Source organism: Lissotriton vulgaris, chromosome 10 (assembly GCF_964263255.1).
Source record: "Lissotriton vulgaris chromosome 10, aLisVul1.2, whole genome shotgun sequence".
Taxonomy (NCBI): Eukaryota; Metazoa; Chordata; class Amphibia; order Caudata; family Salamandridae; genus Lissotriton; species Lissotriton vulgaris.
In genome coordinates, this window is record NC_141698.1 from 110,473,769 (window position 1) to 110,494,293 (window position 20,525).

Here is a 20,525-nt window from a genome sequence, read left to right on the forward strand (position 1 = left end):
TGGTCTTGTTGATGCGAGGTACAGTGGCGAGGGCTTGGCTGGAGGATCGTAGTTGGCGGGGGGGGGTGTAGAAGGACAGTCGTGAGTTGAGGCATTCTGGTCCGATTTCGTAGAGTGCCTTGTGTGCGTGGGTCAGAAGTCGGAAAGTGATCCTCTTATTGACGGGTAGCCAGTGGAGGTTTTTCAGGTGATTAGAGATGTGTTCGTTACGCGGGATGTCTAATATGATCCTGGCTGAGGCGTTTTGGATTCGTTGGAGTTTTTTCTGGAGTTTAGCGGTAGTACCTGCGTAGAGGGTGTTTCCGTAGTCCAGACGGCTCGTGACCAGAGCGTGGGTGACTGTTTTTCTGGTTTCGGTGGGGATCCAGCGAAATGTTTTTTTGAGCATGCGAAGGATGTTGAAGCAGGATGATGAGACGGCGTTGACTTGTCTGGTCATTGAGAGTGAGGAATCCAGGATGACGCCCAGGTTCCGTGCGTGGTCCGTCGGGATGGGTGCTTTTCCAAGGGCTTCCGGCCACCAAGAGTCGTCCCATGCAGAGGGGGATGTACCTAAGATGAGGACTTCTGTTTTATCTGAGTTCAGTTTCAGACGGCTGTGTTTCATCCATTCGGCAACTTCTTTCATTCCTTCGTGTAGGTTAGTTTTGGCGGTGCAAGGGTCATTGGTGAGTGAAAGGATCAGTTGAGTGTCATCCGCGTAGGAGATGATGTTGAGGTTGTGTTGGCGGGCGATGGCCGCGAGGGGGCTCATGTATACGTTGAAGAGGGTGGGACTGAGTGAGGATCCTTGTGGTACGCCACAGATGACTTCAGTGGCCTCGGACTTGAATGGTGGAAGGCGGACTCTCTGGGTTCTTCCGGTGAGGAACGAGGTGATCCATTCTAGTGCTTTTCCTTGGATTCCGATGTTTTTGAGGCGTTGTAAAAGGGTGCTGTGGCAGACTGTGTCGAAGGCTGCAGAGAGGTCGAGGAGGATGAGGGCGACTGTGTCTCCATTGTCCAGTAGAGTTCGAATGTCGTCTGTTGCTGCGATGAGGGCGGTCTCAGTGCTGTGTTTTGCTCGGAAGCCAGACTGTGAGGAGTCGAGGGATTTGTTGGCTTCGAGGAAAGCGGCGAGCTGGTTGTTGACAGCTTTCTCGATGACTTTGGCCGGGAAAGGAAGGAGCGAGATGGGGCGGTAATTTTTGAGTTCGGTGGGGTCCGCTGTGGGTTTTTTCAGAAGGGCGGTGATTTCAGCGTGTTTCCAGTTTTCCGGGAAGGTGGCGGAGTTGAAGGAGCAGTTGATGACGTCTCGGAGGTGTGGTGCTATGATGGAGTCTGCTTTGTTGAAGATGTGGTGAGGACATGGGTCTGTGGGGGATCCTGAGTGGATGGAGTTCATCAGGCGGATGGTGTCCTCAGTGGAGATTGGGTTCCAGTCGTTAAGGGTGTTCAAGGGGGGTGAATGTTCAGCATATGGTTGGGTGGGTTGGTCTCCGGGTTGGTTGTTGAAGCTGTTGTGGATGTCTGCAATTTTGTTGTGGAAGAATAAAGCTAGGGAGTCGCAGAGGGCTTGAGAGGGGGTGATGTCGTTGGAGTTGGCCGAGGGATTGGTGAATTCCTTGACGATGTTGAAAAGTTCCTTGCTGTTGTGGGCGTTGTTGTCTAGTCGATCCTTGAATGCTGTTTTTTTGGCCTTTCGGATTAGTTGGTGGTGTATGCGGGTGGCGTTTTTGAAGGCGTCCTTGGTGCTAGTGGTTGGGTCTTTTTTCCAGGCCTTTTCGAGGGAGCGGCAGAGTTTCTTGGACTTCTTAAGATCTTCGTTGAACCATGAGGCCTTCTTGTTGCCAGGTTTGTTTTGACGTTTTTTCAGTGGTGCTAGGATGTCGGCGCTGTTGGATAACCATAGGGTGAAGTTGGCGGCGGCTTGGTCCGGGTTAGAAGAGTGGGCTGGGGTGTTTAGAAGGAGCGATGAGGAGATCTGGTCGATGGTTATTTTGTTCCAGTTTCTTTGCAGAGTTGGTTGGGGGTGGTTGATGTGTTTAGGCTTGTTGTAGGTAAAGTGAACGCAGCTGTGGTCAGTCCAAAGGAGAGCCGTGGTGTGGCTGAAGGAGACGTGATTGCTGGAGGTGAAGATAGGGTCGAGAGTATGACCTGCTATGTGGGTGGGGGAAGTGACCAGTTGTTTAAGTCCGAGGTTGGCGAGGTTTTCCAAGAGGGTGGTGGTGTTGCGGTCGTTGTTCTTTTCAAGGTGAAAGTTGAGGTCTCCCAGAAGGATGTAATCTTTGGAGGGGAGCGCGTGTGGAGTGATGAAGTCCGTGATGTCTTCACTGAATTTTGCGCGGGGTCCTGGTGGTCTGTAGAGGAGGGTGCCTCTGAGTGTGGTCTTGGGGTCGATGTGGATCTGGAAGTGCAGGTGTTCAGAGTTGGCGAGATTGACGTCAGAGCTGGTTGAGATGTGGATTGATTTTTTATGGACGATAGCGATTCCTCCTCCTGTGTGGCCGGTACGGTCCTTGCGTGTGATCTTATAGTCTTCAGGGATGGCAATGGTGATGTCTGGGGCGGAGGAAGCGTTCATCCATGTTTCCGTTAGGAAGGCGACGTCCGGAGAGGTGGTGTCTAGTAGATTCCATAGGTCAATGGCGTGCCTGTGGACCAATCGGGTGTTGAGCAAGATGCAATGTAGGTGGTTGGGGTCGGGAATTTGTGGTGTGTTCGTAGCGGAGATGTTGTTGGTGCCGATGAATTTGCAGGAGTAGCAAGAGAAAGGTCCATGGGTGTGTCCAGGAGCGGCTTGGACGCAGTTGGGGGCGCGACCGGGGTTAAGGGCTAGGAGGGTGGCGGCGTCGTAGGTAATGCGGGAGGGCTGGGCAGCGCGAGGGACAGGGGGTCTGGCGCTGGGCGCGGTCCAGGCACGGACGGGCGTAGACGGGCTTACCTTTGGCGCACCTTCGGCGCGGATTGGGCGCGGTCGCTGCGCGTGGTCGCTGATTTGCTTAAGAAGTGGATGGAAGAATTTCAATCAGAGCTCTTTGCATCAGCCACTGAGTGATTCAAGGGACAAAACTTGTTTTCCACAATTGAAACTCAAATTATACTCCTAAATGAGGAATCACAGATCCAGATTGGCTCCACTCCTGATCGAAAAAGAAATTTCTTGAGCGGACGATCATTTTCTGGTTGGATATTCAAGCTCTGGAACTTACTACTGAATAAATTTAGTAAAATCAGGAACCGACTGGAGTCTAAAAGGGTTTTAAAGGCCTTGCTTGTTCCAGAAACTGAACACCATCAGGACAGAACCCACAAGAACTTCAGGTCTGGACATGTACGCTGTGATCCTATCTCTTCCTATCTCTCACACGCCTTTGCCACATTCCTCACAGAACACTGCGCTGAAGTGTGCAAGGTACCAAACTCACTGGCTCCACGGGTGTACTAGAACATTTGTACTTACCTCTTGGTGAAATCATAATGGACCCTTAAAGTGGGTTGCATGGACTCAAATGCAGGAATGTGCCAGCAAGTGAAGAGTCCGGGAGTCCGTAGGCGCTGGCCACAAGGGCACATCAACACGATTCATCCCAAGGAGTATCAGCTATCACTGACTGCCTTGGTGCAGTGAAATCAGGGAAAAGGTTGCTCGTAGTGGGCTTTGCCAGACCACAAAGTAGCGCAGCAGAAGCTCAGGCGTCCTGCTGTCTGGCTGCCACCAATAGAAGGAGAGATGCCCTCATTCAGAGCCTCTAAATGCTCTTATTCCTCAAGCCATGATTGTCAGAGCTCATGCTAAACCTTTATGCCACGCGAGATTTGCGTACAAAAAGGAGTGTGGAAGCTTCCTCCTTACAGAATTGTCCATGTGAGTCTCCAGACCACCTGACCTTATTAAGCAATTCCATCTTTTCATGGTCATGCTCATCTTCTCCGTGAGGCCTAGATGACTATGGAGTCTTTGTGAAGCCAGGACCTCAAGTACTTCGGTGATCCGGGTTGGAAGCCACCTGCAGGTGCAGGGGCTCCATGATGGCAGATTGGTTCCGAAATTAAACTGAAGCGCATGGCTTACTCACCAGAGTCCACCAGAGAGATAGTGTGCCACAGCAAAGGGTAGACAGATGTCTCGTCTACTCAGGATGAAGGCAAACACGCATGGAAACCATCGCCTCATACAGGCTTAAGGACAGTGTCTCAACTGGACAGCAGTCAAGGGCACGCAGCCTCCTGAATCCAAGCACAGAAAGCACACGTCTGTAACCATGCTTACTACACTTTCCGGAAGTCAAAAACCTCAGCGATGTGACTGGATGCATTGCACATGGAGGGCGGTAGGCAGCCTCGTCGCCAATGATGTATATTGAAAAGCCCTGTGCCGATGAACTTAAGCTAGTAGCCCAACAGCCTGGAAGGAGGCAGAAGACACCACGACCCTCAACGGGGATGCACTCTCGGTGTTCCTCCTTTCAGTAGGACCTAATCTCTGCTGTCAAATAGCTGTTGTTGAAATGTGGAGTAGACAGATTGTCGACTTGAGTGGAGGAAAGCGTGAGGCATGCCAGAAAAACAAACAGCGTAGGGTTGAACACTTTTCAAAGCCAAGCTCAGAACTTTTTTTTCCTTCCAAAAGCAGCCTCGCCCCTCACACTTCATGAAGGCGGCCATTGATATTGCATCTCCACTGATGTGAGCTGTGCTGGGAACCATTTCTCTTCACTCTTACCAAAGTAGGTAGAAATGACTTTCCGACACCAAAGACATAAGTAGGATTTGAACCGCTAAATGGCCCTCTTGTTCTCCCTAAACCCTTCGAGCCGCTCAGTAATCCCGAAAGAAGGCAAAAACTGCAGGGTTTACCCACTGGGCCCTGACACACTGCCTCGGATTGGTAACGCGGGTATTCGGGCAATGCCCGAGGGGCCGGCGTCTGAGTTCCTGCTGTGGGCTCCTTTTTTTAGCAGTCCGGGGTCGATTTGGGCGGTGTCTCTATTTTCGCAATACAGCCAGCGGCCCAGTGGGTGGCTGAGTGGCCTTTCTGCAGGCAGATGGGCGCTCATTACCACCCTCCCTCGCCACCAACACCGCCGATCCCCCACCCCCGGTTTAGCAACAGGCAGAGGTATCACTCCCTTTGTCTCGGTGGCCGGCCCATTAATGTGTGCACATACTGAGCGCCGCAGGGGGCCTCAGTAGAAGTGGCCTCACTTGCTTTCAGGTGTGTTTCACTAGTGTAAACTAATGTGTGCATTTTTTTAAGCCCCCCACCCCCTTCTTTTTAATGCAATTACGCTGAAGCAGTGATTTGAGGAAAGGCGTTATACAAATGGGGGGCGATTTTTTTGTGTGCCACGGCCGATTTTTAGTCCCAATCCGACCCTGCTGACACATATGAATCAGTGTTTGCACTTGCACGCTAGCTCAGTTGTTTAATGCTTTCTGTACACATCTGCAGTGCTCTGACGGTTCAAAGTTCAAATACCAAACAGGGAGATTCAGCCTTTAATGCTTCAGATGTCGATTAACTAACTACCATTAATCTGGATAACGTAAATACGTATTCTTTACAGCGCTTAGAGCCAGCGAAAGTGCAGTATAAAGCGCTACGTAAAAAGAAGTTCTTATAAATCTATGTATCCGTTAAAATGATTGCTTGTTCACTGGGTGGTTTCTGTAAAATGTAAATATTTTCCATAGTTTGGAATGAGGACTTTTTGAAAAAGGAGAGAACGGAAGGGACTGTGCATAACACACATTCCAAGAGTCTGGCGCGGCTTCCATACATCTGCTATTGTTTTGCACATACATGAACAATATCTCCTGAGGAAAAGAGGGGGAAATCACTGCAAAAAAAAAAACATTTATCCGACTCCGCCAAACAATAAATCACACACACACACATGGGCTCCACACACTGATAAAGCAAATTCTTACAGGATTATAATTTAATATTTGCAAAGCTTTTTAAACGAAAAAGAAAAACACGTGGGAGATCAGGTCACAGTTTTCCTTTGAGTAGAAGAAACGGGCTCTGCAGGCAGCCCTGGGGCGACTGCAGAGACAGGGAAGGGAAAAGTTTGAGCTCATCTGAGCAGTGGTCATCTTAAGTCTTTGGGGTCTCCGAGCAAGTTGTATATTGGGGTCCTCTGGATGGAGACAAACTAGATTGTATTACCAATTTCCAGTGCTTAATTTGAGCCGGTGGTTGCCGTTGCACAGCACCGGCGCTTTTCATGAGCACCAGTTAAGGACACATTAATTTATGGTAGGCGTGGGGGAGATTAAGTGATTTGACCAGAATCACAAGATGTTGAGCCAGCACCCAGACTTGAACCTGGTTCCCCAGCTTCAAAGTTGGCAGTTCTGGGCATTACGCCGCATCCTCGCCCGACTTTCATAGTTAGTAGTTGGTTCTGTTTTAGGCAACATTAACAGGAGAAATGGGAAAACTGCCTCCTGCTAAGAGCCCCAGCACTTATTTTGTTTTGCAAATTAACCACTGCCCATTTACGGACAACTCACAGTGAATGGAATTAGGTTCGGTCATCAAAATAAAAGTGTTCCCATGAGAAATTTAGAAAGTTAAAAAGTGGCCCATGTTTGCAAATTAGGGCAAATTTGAACTTTTAAAGACACGCTGTATAAGTGTTTAGCAAGGTACAGAACGCTGCATGGATTTCTGCAGGGCACAAGTCCTAAAAAAAGAAGTGGGGGAACGCTGTCACCAGAAGTGACGTCACGACAGGAAGTGACGTCACGAAAGGTGGCTTTTACCATCGGGCTCATTGCCTCCCCTCGCTCACCCCTTAGATGCGATTGCATCTGAGAAGCCAGCGCGTGTGCAGCGTGCTGTGAGCTCCGATCTCGTCCCAGAGAGGCCAAAGAGTGAAGTCCAGCTGTTTGGCAGGGGGGACGGCGCCCACCCGGTAAAATAAGTGGGGGGACGCTGTCCACCCGCGTGGTACCCCGACCCGAGCCCTGGCTTTCTGTATGTGGCAGGAAATGTTTGTTAATATCAGGGAAATGAACAGTAAAAACGGACCCATCAGACCGTAAAACAGGCCCATAAACAGTCAAAAAACAGCCCACACACTGACCTTCACACCAGCCCATCAGGCATTGCCTGATTGCCCTATAGGCCAGTCTGACCCTGATAATTCAGGCCCTATTTGATGCCAAAGAATACTAAATATGGGGCGAACTGGGAACCAAAAGCAGCCCTGGCAAATTTTTGGGGCCCGGCCCTAACCTCGGGGGCGTCAGCAATTGTCAAGCAATGCTGCTTAACCGTCCCCTAGCACTGCTGGTTTTAATTACTAATGGCCGATATTGCAGCATCACTGCTAAATTGGCATCCAGTAACAAAACCGGCCCCCACCGCTCCAAAACCGCCCCCCCTAACCTTCTTGCCTCTGCTACAGCCAGTCCGGCCCTGACAGGGTCACACAAAAGTTGAGATTTGTCTTGCCTGAGACTTCAAAGATCCTTAAGATGCCACTGGGTAGAGAGACTAAATTAGGGGTAGAGGTAGGCAGAGAATTTTAGAGAGAGAAATGGCATAGACAAAGGTCAGAGAGAGAGTTCGCGTTCACAGGTGGCCCCTTGGAAGGTGGGGGCCCTGGGGAGTCGCCCTCCTCGCCTTCACCTTAAACAGGCCCCAATTCACAGAACTAACTTAAGAAAAAATCCAAAATTTACTACTTTAGGTATTCACAGAAGTTAGGATTTTGTCTTAAGTTCGTCTTAAGACAGACTTAAGACAGACTTAAGTTAGGATTTTGTCTTAAGTCTGTCTTAAGTCTGTCTTAAGACAAACTTAAGACAAAATCCTAACTTCTGTGAATACCATAAGTAGTAAGTTTAGGATTTTGTCTTAAATTAGTTCTGTGAATCGGGCCCACAGTCTCTGCCTGGGAAACCCCTCAGGTCCCAAACCACAGTAGAAATCACATCACGCGTCAGTCCCTGTATGCACTCAAAGCATCCACCCTAGGACCAGTCATTCCTCCAGGCCACGTCCCAGTCTACAATTTATTTGCACTTTGCATATTAGGCCACTCCAGAGAAGAACCAACCATAAGCAAGTTCGTTTCGGCTCCGCCCCAGCAGGAACATCCCAGCCCAAAATGGTAGGACAGTTTGGCCTCCATTAGTGAGCTTCAGCCTGAGTCCCATCGAGCTGTGGGACCCACACCTGGGCATACAAGTCCAATTTAGAATTCTGCACCTTTTCCAATGACAAGGAAACAAAGAGATGGGTGGACGGCTCCAATATAATCTCAGCCAGCGGTAATTAGGGTGGGCTGTCTTTCAGTCCACAGTCTTTTGCTCACTGTGTCACTACAGAGAGAGATCCCCTATAAGACAATCTTATTCTTACTCCATAAAGGACATTTAGCACCAACTGCTAGGCATCTTTTGGGGGCCTCGCACAAGAAAGAAGTGGCTCGCGCACTAGTACACAGCAAGCTACACGACACACATCTGTGAATTCGAGCCATACTTAGGGTTATTCACTGAGAAGAACAGAAAGTGATGGCTAGGACAGTTTAAATAATATTTGCCACTGGCAGTCATTATGGGGCAAAATTGCAGCCAGATGTGTTTTTGCACTGTGCCAACCATATGTCAATCAATCTTGGTCCCACCCCAAAAGAGATGGTCTACCCTGAACTACGCGGATCTGAAACCAGACCGGCTATTTTTTTATTTGCAGGACAGTGGAGAATGTAGGCCCAAAAATTGATCATTTGAATTGTTCTGACTTTTTGTGCTGCACATCACTGATGTTGTTATTGTGTTTTATTTTGTATTTGTGTAGCATGTGATTACCAGTTGTTGGTTGTATTGTTTTCAAGTAAGTGATCTGGAGTATTTAATAACTGTGAATACTACCTGCAGTTAATTGTGATTTAAGTTCCTCTTAAATTGAAATGCGTTTTAGAAATCAGTGATCATGGATCCATTTAAAGCTCATTCCAGTTTCAGCTGCTTTGAAGGCAAACACACTACCTCCATTGGAGACCGAGCGAAAACTAGTGGTGCCCAGAAGAATTAGATCATACCAGCCTGCACGGATTGTACTGTATGCCTTTAAACTTGGGTACAACCAAAAAGCAGCCGCTACGTATTGAACCTCGCAGGCTCCTGACAGATCCTACGCGTAGCGCTGCACGCGGTCAAAACTGCTCATTGAAGCAGGTTTTTACTGTGGGTAACAAGATTGTGCCCCCCCAACTATCTATTGAGACAATTTCTCCAGGAATAGCATCCTCTGCGCCAGCACCCGGCTTGCCAGCCTCCCCACCCTCTCCTGCCTCACACTGAGCACCCGCCGGGTCCAGTGTGAGTATCCTATTTACTTTATTCCCACACCGGTGTTCTTCACTGTTCGCACTTGGCTGCGCATATTGTTCCTCTAACGTTCAGATGTCCCTACATTATTAGGTCCTGAAGAGACCCTACACCCACAAAAGTGGTCGAAACGCCGTTGACTATAAAGAGAAACGTATCACTACACCAGCATTGTTCATTGTATACCGTGTCTGGAGAAATAACTACTATTTTTACTGGTCGTTTCTCATATGAAGGAAACCAAATTGCATATATCACTGTTGTCACAAGTTCTCTCTTACTTGTTTTTTGGTTCCAATATACACTGGGGACACTAAGCACTATTCTCGTATATATGTGAAAACCATTTGAATAACTGTCATAAATTGAAAAAATTCAATCAAACTGTATTCGGTCTCCTCTCTGTCTGACATCCATGTGGTCCATTTCTGAATGCCATTGCGCTACATAATTACCATTATTTCTAGACTATTTTTTGCCACATGAACCACTGTTTCGTGACATACATCATCAACTATCAGCAGAACATATTCCTAGATTCAAAAAGTAGGAGCTGACCCAGAAGTCCTCTCGAACTATCGACCTATATCCCTACTGCCTGGAATTGCTAAAATCACAGAGAAGCATGTGAATGCTATACTTTCCACATGCCTTGAAGAGAACGATCGCTTACACCCTACACAAACAGGTTTTAGACCCCCACCAAGGCACAGAGACAGCACTGATCGCCGTTACCGAGGAATCTAGAAAAAGTTTGGACTCCGAAGGTTCGGCGGCCATTCTTCTCCTGGACCTGAGTGCAGCCTTCGATACCATTAACCATCATCTGCTTATCTCTAGGACTAGAGTAGCAGTGGTATTGGGGGTTGCACTAAGATGGCTGGAGTCCTTCCTAGAGGGCCGATCGTTCTAGGTTTATGAGGAAAACTGCAAATCTAGGAGCATGCCTTTGAGATGTGGGGTGCCTCAGGGTTCATCCCTGAGCCCCACACTTTTTATTAACATTTATATGGGCCCTCTGGCCAAAATTGTTGAACCCTTTGGAATACGAATCATTACATACGCTGACGATACCCAACTGATAGTTTCCCTCAACCAACAAGGTAATAGTCCAGACAATCGAGCCAATTGTATGAAAACAATCTCAGCCTGGATGGAAAGTTCTTTTCTCCAACTTAACGGAACAAAAACTGAATTGATGCTCTTGGGTAACCTACTTCCAGAGGGGGTCATTACCTTGTGGCCCAATTGTCTAGGAAAAGCTCCACCTCCCAAATATCAAATTAAAAGCCTGGGAGTCTGGCTGGACAATAAACTAAAAATGAAAGTGCAAGCACAGAAAGTTGCAGGATGCTGCTTTGGATTGCTAAGGATGATGAGGAAAGTCTTCCCACTGCTGTCCTGGGGGACCAATAAATTAGTGTTCCAAGCACTAATTCTCTCACGCCTGGACTACGCTAATGCTCTTTATGCTGGTTCACCACGGTCCACAATAATGAGTCTCCCGGCGGTATTGAATTGTGCAGCTAGATTGCTCATGAACATCCCTCGCAGAGAATCAGCCAGAAGAGCTATAGCCTCATTACATTGGTTGCCCGTTGCAGAAAGGATCCAGTTCAAAGCCCTCTGTGTCACCCGCAAGAGCTTGACTGCAAAAAGTCCTCCAATACTACAGGCAATCATTGTCCCTTACCATCCTAATAGAACTCTTCGCTCAGGCAACAAACGCCTAGCAACAATTCCCAGAATTCTTAAAACCAGAAGTGGAGGCCAGCGTTTCTCCTATGTTGCTTCCAGAAGATGGAACACCCTCCCAGACCATATTCGGCTGGTGGACGTCCATCTGGTTTTCCGCAAACTACTGAAAACACTGCTATTTCCATCTAGCTAAACGGAGCACTCACAGATCAGAGTCCACAGCGCTAGGAGGCCTCAGGGTAGCCATGCGCCCTACAAATGCCGTTACAATTACAATTACAACTTGAGAGGAGGGAGCTCTAAGGACTATGCTCCTGACCACACATAGGGTCTCTTTTACAATACTTTGACGCATGGCAGCTCCGCAAGCCTTTCTGCTGCGCTGCCGTGTGCTAAAAGAAAAGGGCAGGAATGCGCCTTATCAACAAGATATAGCGCATTCCTGCACTTTTTCCCTGAGCTGGTCCACAATGGGCTGCCATGTGCTAACCCAGTTACTCTTGCTCCATGGTGCAAGGGTGTCTGCGTTGTAGAAAGGATTGTTTTTGTGCAGGAAGTGATTCCTTCCTGCACCAAAACAAGCACAAGAGGTGTTTTCCTCTTTCTAGGTGTGCTGCAAAATGCAGCATACATAGAAAATGGAAAAACAAGGAGAAATAAAGGTACTTCTCCTCGTTGCGCCACGTAGGAATCTGACGCATTCCCAAGTTTACAGAGCCTTGCAAATCTGGGCATGAGTCAGGTTCCGTTGATGTTGCATAAGAACACCCACAGCAACACCCATGGAACGCCCCGTTCACACAGAGTAATGCGTGAAAGAGGCAATATTTACAAGGCCATGAAAAGCCACGCAGGGGGGCTTTACGTGGCCTTGTAAATATGGCCAGGCACACTTCATCACTGGTGGGTCAAAAAAAGTGGCGTCCCGGCGGCAGAATGGGCTTGTAAATACGCCCCATAGTGTATAGATATCTCTTTGGCTACTTCAGGGACAGGATCAAGGCTCAGTGGCCTCAAGATCTGGATACTATTGGCTGATGGAGAGGATGCTTGACACAAGCAAAGATTTGTGTGCATGTATGCTTGCGTGCATGAGTATTTGTGTCTCAAGAAGCGGAGGCTGGCGGCTACTGCTACCGGAATATCTCGTTTGACAGTAATCCTGGAATAAAATGAGCCATCTGCCTTGCACCCTCTATAGTCTCCCTAAGGTGTTCCAATGTGTGCACAACCCTGCTTGGGCCCAGCGCTGGTCAGGCCTATACAACAGCCAACTTACTAGAGCAGTCACACCTGCAACCTAGGGTCAGGACTAAAGTTTATTAAATAGAGAAGAATACTTGACTAGATACCCTCTTGTTTTCTAAAATGACATTCTATTCCCTAGGCTAGGTCCATTGTAAATGTGATTGGCGACTACAGCGCTTTAACTCCAACAGTAACTCGAGAGTACTCGCTGTAACACTGTAGTGGCCAAAGTTACATCCCAACAATCATCGCAACACCACAATGGCCACAGAAACTTTCAAATGACCACACACATGGTACTACTAAATCCCTGCTCTGCCGCCATGTTGTATGATGTCGGTGCAGTACACACAAGCTCGAATAAGCTTTTTCAGCAGTCTTTGTTGCCTGTGTTTGCTTTATCCATTAGAGTCATTTAACCTCCCCTCCTGCCCTTCCCTCCAGAGAACAGCTCAACCCCTTGTGGTCTCTGCATGTCCTTTCACTGCTATCTGGCCAGTCCCAGCTAATCACTAGGGTCCTATTTAGACAGAAGGCAGATTCATCTGCTCTGCAGCCGGCTTTAAAAAACCACCACAAATCAAATTAGAGCCTTCTTGCTCAGACAGAGAGGCTAGTGTGTTGAGTGTGTCCTTTAATGGAAGCTGGGGAGTTTGGCAGATAGATTGTCTCCTTTTAAAACAGATCTCTGGAAATGAAATGGGTTTAACATACCCCAGGCTGCACAGCATTCTCAGGGCCTTCATGCAAAGCTGCTGTTGAATGGTGGTGTTTGTATGGGTCTTCAGTTTGTGATTGTGTGCTGTGCATGCTGACAAAAAGAGAGCTGGCAAAAGGATCCCTTCTGGCTTACCAATTGTGTGTATGGACTACAGAGATGATGCATCTGGCACAGAGAACAACTGCGGTGTGTCGTCACGTCATGGAGGGCAAGTCTGCATCTCTGGCGCTAGCGGGGTCAAGTCTATGAATGGCTCCGCAGTGCCTGGAGGGGCATGCGACTCTAAAGCAGGAATAATAGGGCAGTGTAGGATTGTGCAGAGCGGGAACGTCAGGAAATATCTATGTATCCTCAGGTTGCAAAATGCCCCCCAAACTTTTACTGCACAGTTTTCGCAAGGCTCCACTCTCATTCTGCCCGCCACGACTCTCAATGCAATAAGCATACATTGACCACTTTCCTCAATGCCCAACATTTACCATACACAGTTTGCACAGTTACAAAGAGAATTTTGGCCAGCCTTATCCTCACTCGCCCATTGAGTTGAGTAGCAATAAATATCTTTTACTCAGTGACAAGATACCCTTGTGTGAACATACGCTTTAGTAATACACATGTTATGTTACCCAGTGTGTGGTGTGGTGCTTTGGTGCCTGCCAGTAGGTTAGCTTGGTTCAGGGGTGTGAAATCTGAAATAGCCTACCGTAGATGGGGTGAGCAGGTGGTGGTGCTGTCTGCGGTCTCATCACACACACTTAACAAGTGCTGTATGCCGTTGTCAATGCAGAATTTCTCAGCTACAGCCCAATGCGTAGCCCAGCGGCGGTTCCTACGGTAAGGCGGAGGAGCGTCGCCCCACTGCTTCTGAGCAGTGCAACAAGGGAAAAATAAAATGATAATAACAGGATGCTATTATGATTTTATATTTCTCTAAGGAGCCAGGTTGGGCGGGGCGGGGCGGGGCTTCTGTCACAGTGCAGGAGGAGGAGTGAGAGTTGCACCTTAAGTGGGCAAGACGTTTTGGCCGGACGTCTTGGGCCCACCAAACAGTCATGCGCACTTAGCATGTTCTTCACCTGGATGTAACACACAGCCTAGGTGGAGATCATGCACAGACTTGCAGTCCCCATCTGAGTGCCAAACCATGGTGCTCAGACCAATCAGGACACTGTGGTCACGGGGACAGCACCGTTGTGATTGGTTTAGGGGAGCCTGGGTGCTACCTGCTTCCGTGAGTGCAGATAGAGCAGAGGACGACGAGAAGCATGCAGCGTGAACAGGTAAGTGATCTTTCTGTTTATTTTTCATCCCCCACCCTGCCATCCACGTTCCATGGCAGCCGCCACTGGTAGCCATGTAGGCAGCATGCGTCAAGCATAACTGTCAAGTTGGTGCGGGCACATTGAGCAAGACTAGTCTCATGCAAGCCGTTAGGAGGTGGCCATACCTCCTGCAAGAAAAGGCGTGATAGACTAAACAGCAACAGCAGGCAAAGGACACGCTAGAGCTGCTGCTCCCTGGAGTCCGAGGAACAGACTGGTCTTAAAACGGGAAACAACCTGTACAACGCAACCATTACTTCGCACTAAACTTACAACGCAGGCATTGCATCGCAATCATCCTTTACAACGCATGACACTACAACACAGGCATTACAACGCATACCATTACAATGCATGACACTACATGGCATGTCACTACAACTCAGGCATTACAATGCATACCATTACAACACATACCATTGGAGTTAGAAAAGTATTTTTTAACCCCTACATTATCCAACACTTACCCTACTGTTGCATCCTCTGGAGTTAGAATAGTAATTTTTACCCCTACACTATCCAACACTTACCTTAAATGCAATGTAATGGTATGCGTTGTAATGGTATGCATTGTAAAGGTAGTATGTGATGGAATGCGTTGTTAAGGTAGTTTTTTAAAATGCGATTTAGTGTCATGCGATGTAATGGAATGCGTTGTAATGGATGTTGCGATGTAAAAACTGCATTGTACATGTATGCATTGTAATAATGTCATACATTCTTTTAAAACAGTGATAGAACTGCACCAGTTGTTGCAACTGTGCTTAGGCACCCGCATCACTGCTCAAAGCTCTAAAAACAGTGGCATCTTAACAAAAAAGCAAGGAAGTAATTTTAGGTGTTTGTGTGTGTGGGGTTTCTCCTCTTGTACCTTTGTGTGTGGATGCTTCATTTCATGAGCAGGAGTTGACAACGAGATATATACAGAACCGGACGCATTCGGCGGACAATGCCGTGGCAGGATGTACCTTTCTCACTTGGACCCCAATAGGGTCTATGTCTGAAAAGGTTGGAGAACTAATTTGTTGATGGCAATGAGGGGGTGATGGTGCAAGGAAATGGTTCCTTCAGCTACACTGTGGTGTTGATGGTGTATACCAGGCGCAACTGCAGTGTGCTGTGGACCACACGTCAAGCTGCAGAGACTTGGCACAATTAAACCACACCACAAGGGCAACCGTGGTAGGCGTAGAAAGTCTACACTACATGCAAAGTCCCAAATGAGATATTATTGAAAATGTGTGAGGGACAATTTTGCACTTTGCATGTATGTGCAAAGGTTTTTGAGTTTGTCCTACACGCCATAGTTGAATTTCATCATTGGCTGGTCAATGTTTATCTACCTTTACACGATCCTGAAGAACTTTGGAAATAGATTATGGAATTTGAGCGGGGACTTCCCACATTTCTTTGAAAACTCCCCCTGCAGTGTAGGGTCTCTTTTTTTGCATGTTTCCCTTTTTTAAAAAAAAACTTTCACGCTTTTTTTTGTGAATCTTGTAACATTTTGTTTAAAATGTTGCAAAACTGCAATCACGCTTCATACTGCCTCACATACCTATTTATAGCTTCTGTATAGTCAGCAAATCGAGAAGAAATGTGACAGTGGTGTCAGGCAGCATTAAAGGCGTTAGCACCTCAGGGCACCAAAGAAGCAGTAGCTACCTGGCAGGCCCAACCTGAATTACCGGCTGGTGACGCCCATCAGCCTGGTCAATGTCACCCAGCAGCATGGCTGGTATCAGTCACCTCGTGTCACCCGCTTCTGCACGGCAGGATCCCTCTTTCAGTGGTTCTTGACTTGGAAACTGCTGACCTCCGGGGATCCATAATGCCTTCACTTGGGGTCCACGACTTGTTATAAAATATTAGAAGATGAATAAAGTATGTATACATAAAAATGAAAAATGTATATTTACATTTTTAAGACACTGAAGATTTTGAAAAGCTCTGCAAATGAGAAAAAATTGAAATTTGAGACTAAAAAAGAAGTTGCTCTCCTTAGCTTGATTCATGAAGGCAGAGCAGGTGCAGCAACAGAATCGAGTGTGGTCGATTGGTGATCTCTGTTGTAGTACTGGTTATGCGCTGACAAAAAGAGAGCATGGAGTAGGAGAACACAAGACAAGGTGATATGAAAGAGTGTAGAATATTGCTTCATTTTTTAGAAATAAAATCAAACGTTGAAAACCCTGATCTTGCCCATTAAAATTAAAATGTAGATTTTTTTTACTTGTGAATTAAATAAAATATTTAAAAAATTGTGCACCTGCTGCTTGCTTGTTTTTGCATTTTTTCTGCATTGTTTTGCGGTTCAAACCGTAGAAATTGCTTACGCCACTGGTCCCCAGCTTTCAATAGTGATTCAGTGGAGTTTCATAGAAGTAAAAAAGTTAAGAACTTTTGTTCTCTGTCATTGGCAGCGAATTTAGTGAGGCAGTGTGTGTCAGGTATGAAACAGCTGTGTCTGTGGCAGTATTACATAAAGTGCCCTGAGGGCGCAACAGGCGTTTACGCCCACTTGCGCTCTCCCTGAGCACTTTGGTATTACAGAACGGGCTGCAGACGCTTGTGCGGCCCCTTCTGTAATACCAATAGCGCTGGAGCACATAAAGCACCAGCGCTATCTTCAACGGATCGTTCCTTCATTTGCATGGGGGCGTGCCACATGCGAATGAGGGAGCTCCTTTGCCTCTGCGCCAGCGCCATATTACTGACGTGGGCGCAGAGACAAAGAAGCCCTCAGGAGGCGCACTGACAGTGTGCCACCTAAAAGGTGGTGCACTGTCCGTGCGCCTCCCGAGAGCAGCCCTCTGCAGGGAGTAAAGTGGGTCCTATAGACCCCCCAGACATCCTCTTGCAGGCGGGTGCAGACACTGACTGCATCCGCCTGCAAGGGGATCTCTATTCCCCTTTAAAAGTTGCCGCCTGCACAGTGAAACAAGGAGCCGCAGGGCAGCACACGTTTGCAGCTGGCCTGGGGGCAGCGCATTCCCCATAATGCGATGCATTTTCCTTCATTGCGCTGGGCACATTTTTAAAGGTGCACCCAGGGCAATGAAGGAAAATGCGCCGCATGTGTAATGCGGACCTGGCTCTCGAAAGGAAAGGGGCCGTCTTGTGTCCTTTTGTCTCAGCATTTAAGTTGCAACATTTGAAATTAAACTAAGAATGTGTAAAATAGAAATATAAGTAAACACATGGTTAATAGCAGTATGGGGGTGGGAGCACACTGCCTCGCAGTCCCAGCACAGTTCGTCCCTTTGCATCCTGGTAAGTGCAGTACACAGTTCAAACTTACTTCAAAATTAGCTGGAGTTTTTCACCAAAGTTGGTGCAGACATTGCTGTATATCTCTAGACACGTGTTTCTGGGTTGAGCCCGTCATCAGTAGAGAGCAGCAGTATAAGAGAGCAAAGAAAAATCATCTGAGGTTGCTGGAAATGCTGCTGAGTTTCTCTGAGGTCACAGTACCACTCACAGGCACACAGGTGCATCTCCAAAGCTCGTCAGCTTCTGGCTCATGGTAAATAGCCTCTGGATGCCAATAACTCAATGATTGTGCTAGATAAGTTTAGCATGACTCTGTGATAAACCTTTCGATCCAATATTCGTTTTTATTGAACTCTCCTTGGTTTTTGGACCCTCTTCAGGCTATATGCTATAAATGCGTACTTAGCAACTAACAGACGCATGAATGGGACACTGTGCAAAGACATCAACTTACAGAGATTGGAACGATGAAGTGTACAGACATGAACATTAAGGGAGATACACACGCAGTCTTGTACATACAGGACAAACACAGGAGGTGGGAAATGGTGCAGTCTGGAAACATGGCAAATAGCACAGGCAGGAGTGGTGCTGTGTACAGACATAGCAACTAACGGAGCTAGAAATGGTGCAGTCTAGAGACATGGCAAATAAGATATACGGGAATGGTGCAGTGCACCGACATGGCAAATAAGAAGACGAACATGTGTACTGTAAAGACATGACCACTAACGGTTAATGGGTGAAATAAGTGCAGGCGTGGCAAATAACTGATGTAGAGGTGGTGAAGTTCCATTTAGGGTAGTCGATGAAGCTTCAGCATCTTCAGAACCCTCTGGGTCATGAACGGAGCATATATATACATAGTGATGGCACTGGGCGGCAGGCCGCAGGATCACCATTGTTGAATGTTAAAGCCAAAGTCCTCTACAAGGCTTGGAATCGCTTGACATCATAGACTAAACAATCTGTTAGTTCCATATTGTTGCTCCATTGTTAGTCATCATAGCCAAGACCGACGAAGGCCAGTGATTTCTCCTTGCTTTTGGTTGGCTGAGTGATGTGGTGTGTGATGTTGGCGATAACCAGTAAATTGAGAGGGCTTCACTTAAAATCTTTAAAGAGCCTCCTACTCAGTTAAAGTCACCCAGGAAGATGTTTTTGGGCCATCTAGTCGAGTATACTGGGATGAGGTCAGAAATGTAATTGATGATTGATGGGTTGGAGCTTGGTGGTCGACAAATGAGCATCAGGAAGACAAGTTGTGGAACAATCATTGGAAGATAACAGACAAGGAGTTGGAGGGTATTGCACTTTGATGGGCTCTGGAGCCTGCAAAGCCATGATGATTGGTGCATTTCTGCAATGCCTTCAAATATGCAGTACGACCTGTCAGTGTGATGAATGCAGACATTTTGATAGACAACAACATTGAAGATGTCAGTGAATGTAGGGATGAACTAGATTTCTCTAATGAAAATAACATCCAAGTAATTAGGTATAATGAGGTCTGCTATCTCTATTTTGTGTGCGACGTCTCAAAGTGCGTCGATAAGCTTGATGCATTGGAGGTGTTCTGTGCATTTGCTTTCGCTGTGGTTAGTGGGATTCTTATTAGGTTGTTTGGGTTGCTAAATCAAGGTGTGTTTCTGCAAGATCTGTAGTGCGTATATGAGGGGTGTTTGCCGTGTGGTGCGTTGGTGTGGTGTGTATGCACTTATATGAAGTTTTGGCAGGATGTGTGTGGCGAGGGATGCAGAATTTCTGTCCACTAGCCTGTAGCAGGCCATAACAGACCCAAAGAGAAAGCAACACAGTTACTTAGACAAGTGCCTATACCTGGAGAGGCTGGAGGTATAAGGGAGCCAGGGGAATCCGTGGCACATACCCAAGTGTTCGTCAGAGGTCACATGGTTGATCCACTAAGGGTGGAGGGATTACCGTGGCTTAGTCTTCAGGGGAACAATAATCTTCATAAGAAATAGTTGGCAGACCCTTGCAGGCATGGACATAGCAGGTGGGCTTTGCTGCTCTCTGGAAGGTAGACTTCCTTAGCTACAAGTTGAGCAAGCAAGATATCTGATGAACTAGAAAGATCATATTTAAAGATTTTATTACCCTATTTCCCCAGCTCCGCTTTGAGGTCCTCACACAGCACCTCATCAATGTGCCTTGAATGAAACTATCATTTCTAGGCAGCCGCTCCTTTCGCCATTGTGACTCAATCTATGGAACAGTCTCCTGGCATAGGTCTGGACACCATCTTGACTCAATCTTTGGTTAGTCTCCTGTTGAAGATCTTGGTTACCACCTTGACTTAATCTTCGGAACGGTTTCCTGTTGTAGATCTGGATACAATCTTCACTGAATCTTTGAAACAGTCTCCTGTTGTAGATCTGGATACGATCCTGACTCAATCTTTGGAACAGTTGACTCAATATTTGAAACAGTCTCCTGTTGTAGATCCGGATAACGTATCAACTCAATCGCTGGAATAGGCTCTTGTTGTAGATCTGGAAACCATCTTGACTCAATTGTTGAAACAGTCTCCTGTTTTAGATCTGGATATGATCCTGACTCAATGTTTGGAACAGTTGACTCCATCTTTGGAACAGTTGACTCCATCTTTGGAACAGTTGCCTGGTGTAGATCTGGATAACATCTCAACTCAATCTCTGGAACAAGCTCTTGTTGTAGATCTGGATACCATCTTGACTCAAACTTTGGAACAGTCTCCTGTTGTTGATCTTGATACTGTGCCACCATTCAGCTTTTAAACAAGTGTAAAATCATTTTTTTTTTTTATTGGCTTTTGAGCTTACAGAACCTATATCAGTTTTTGCGTAGTGCTTAGAAACACAATTGGTGGTAATACGCTTTAGTGATAAAATAATAATAACAAAAGAACAATGACACCCATAATAATAATT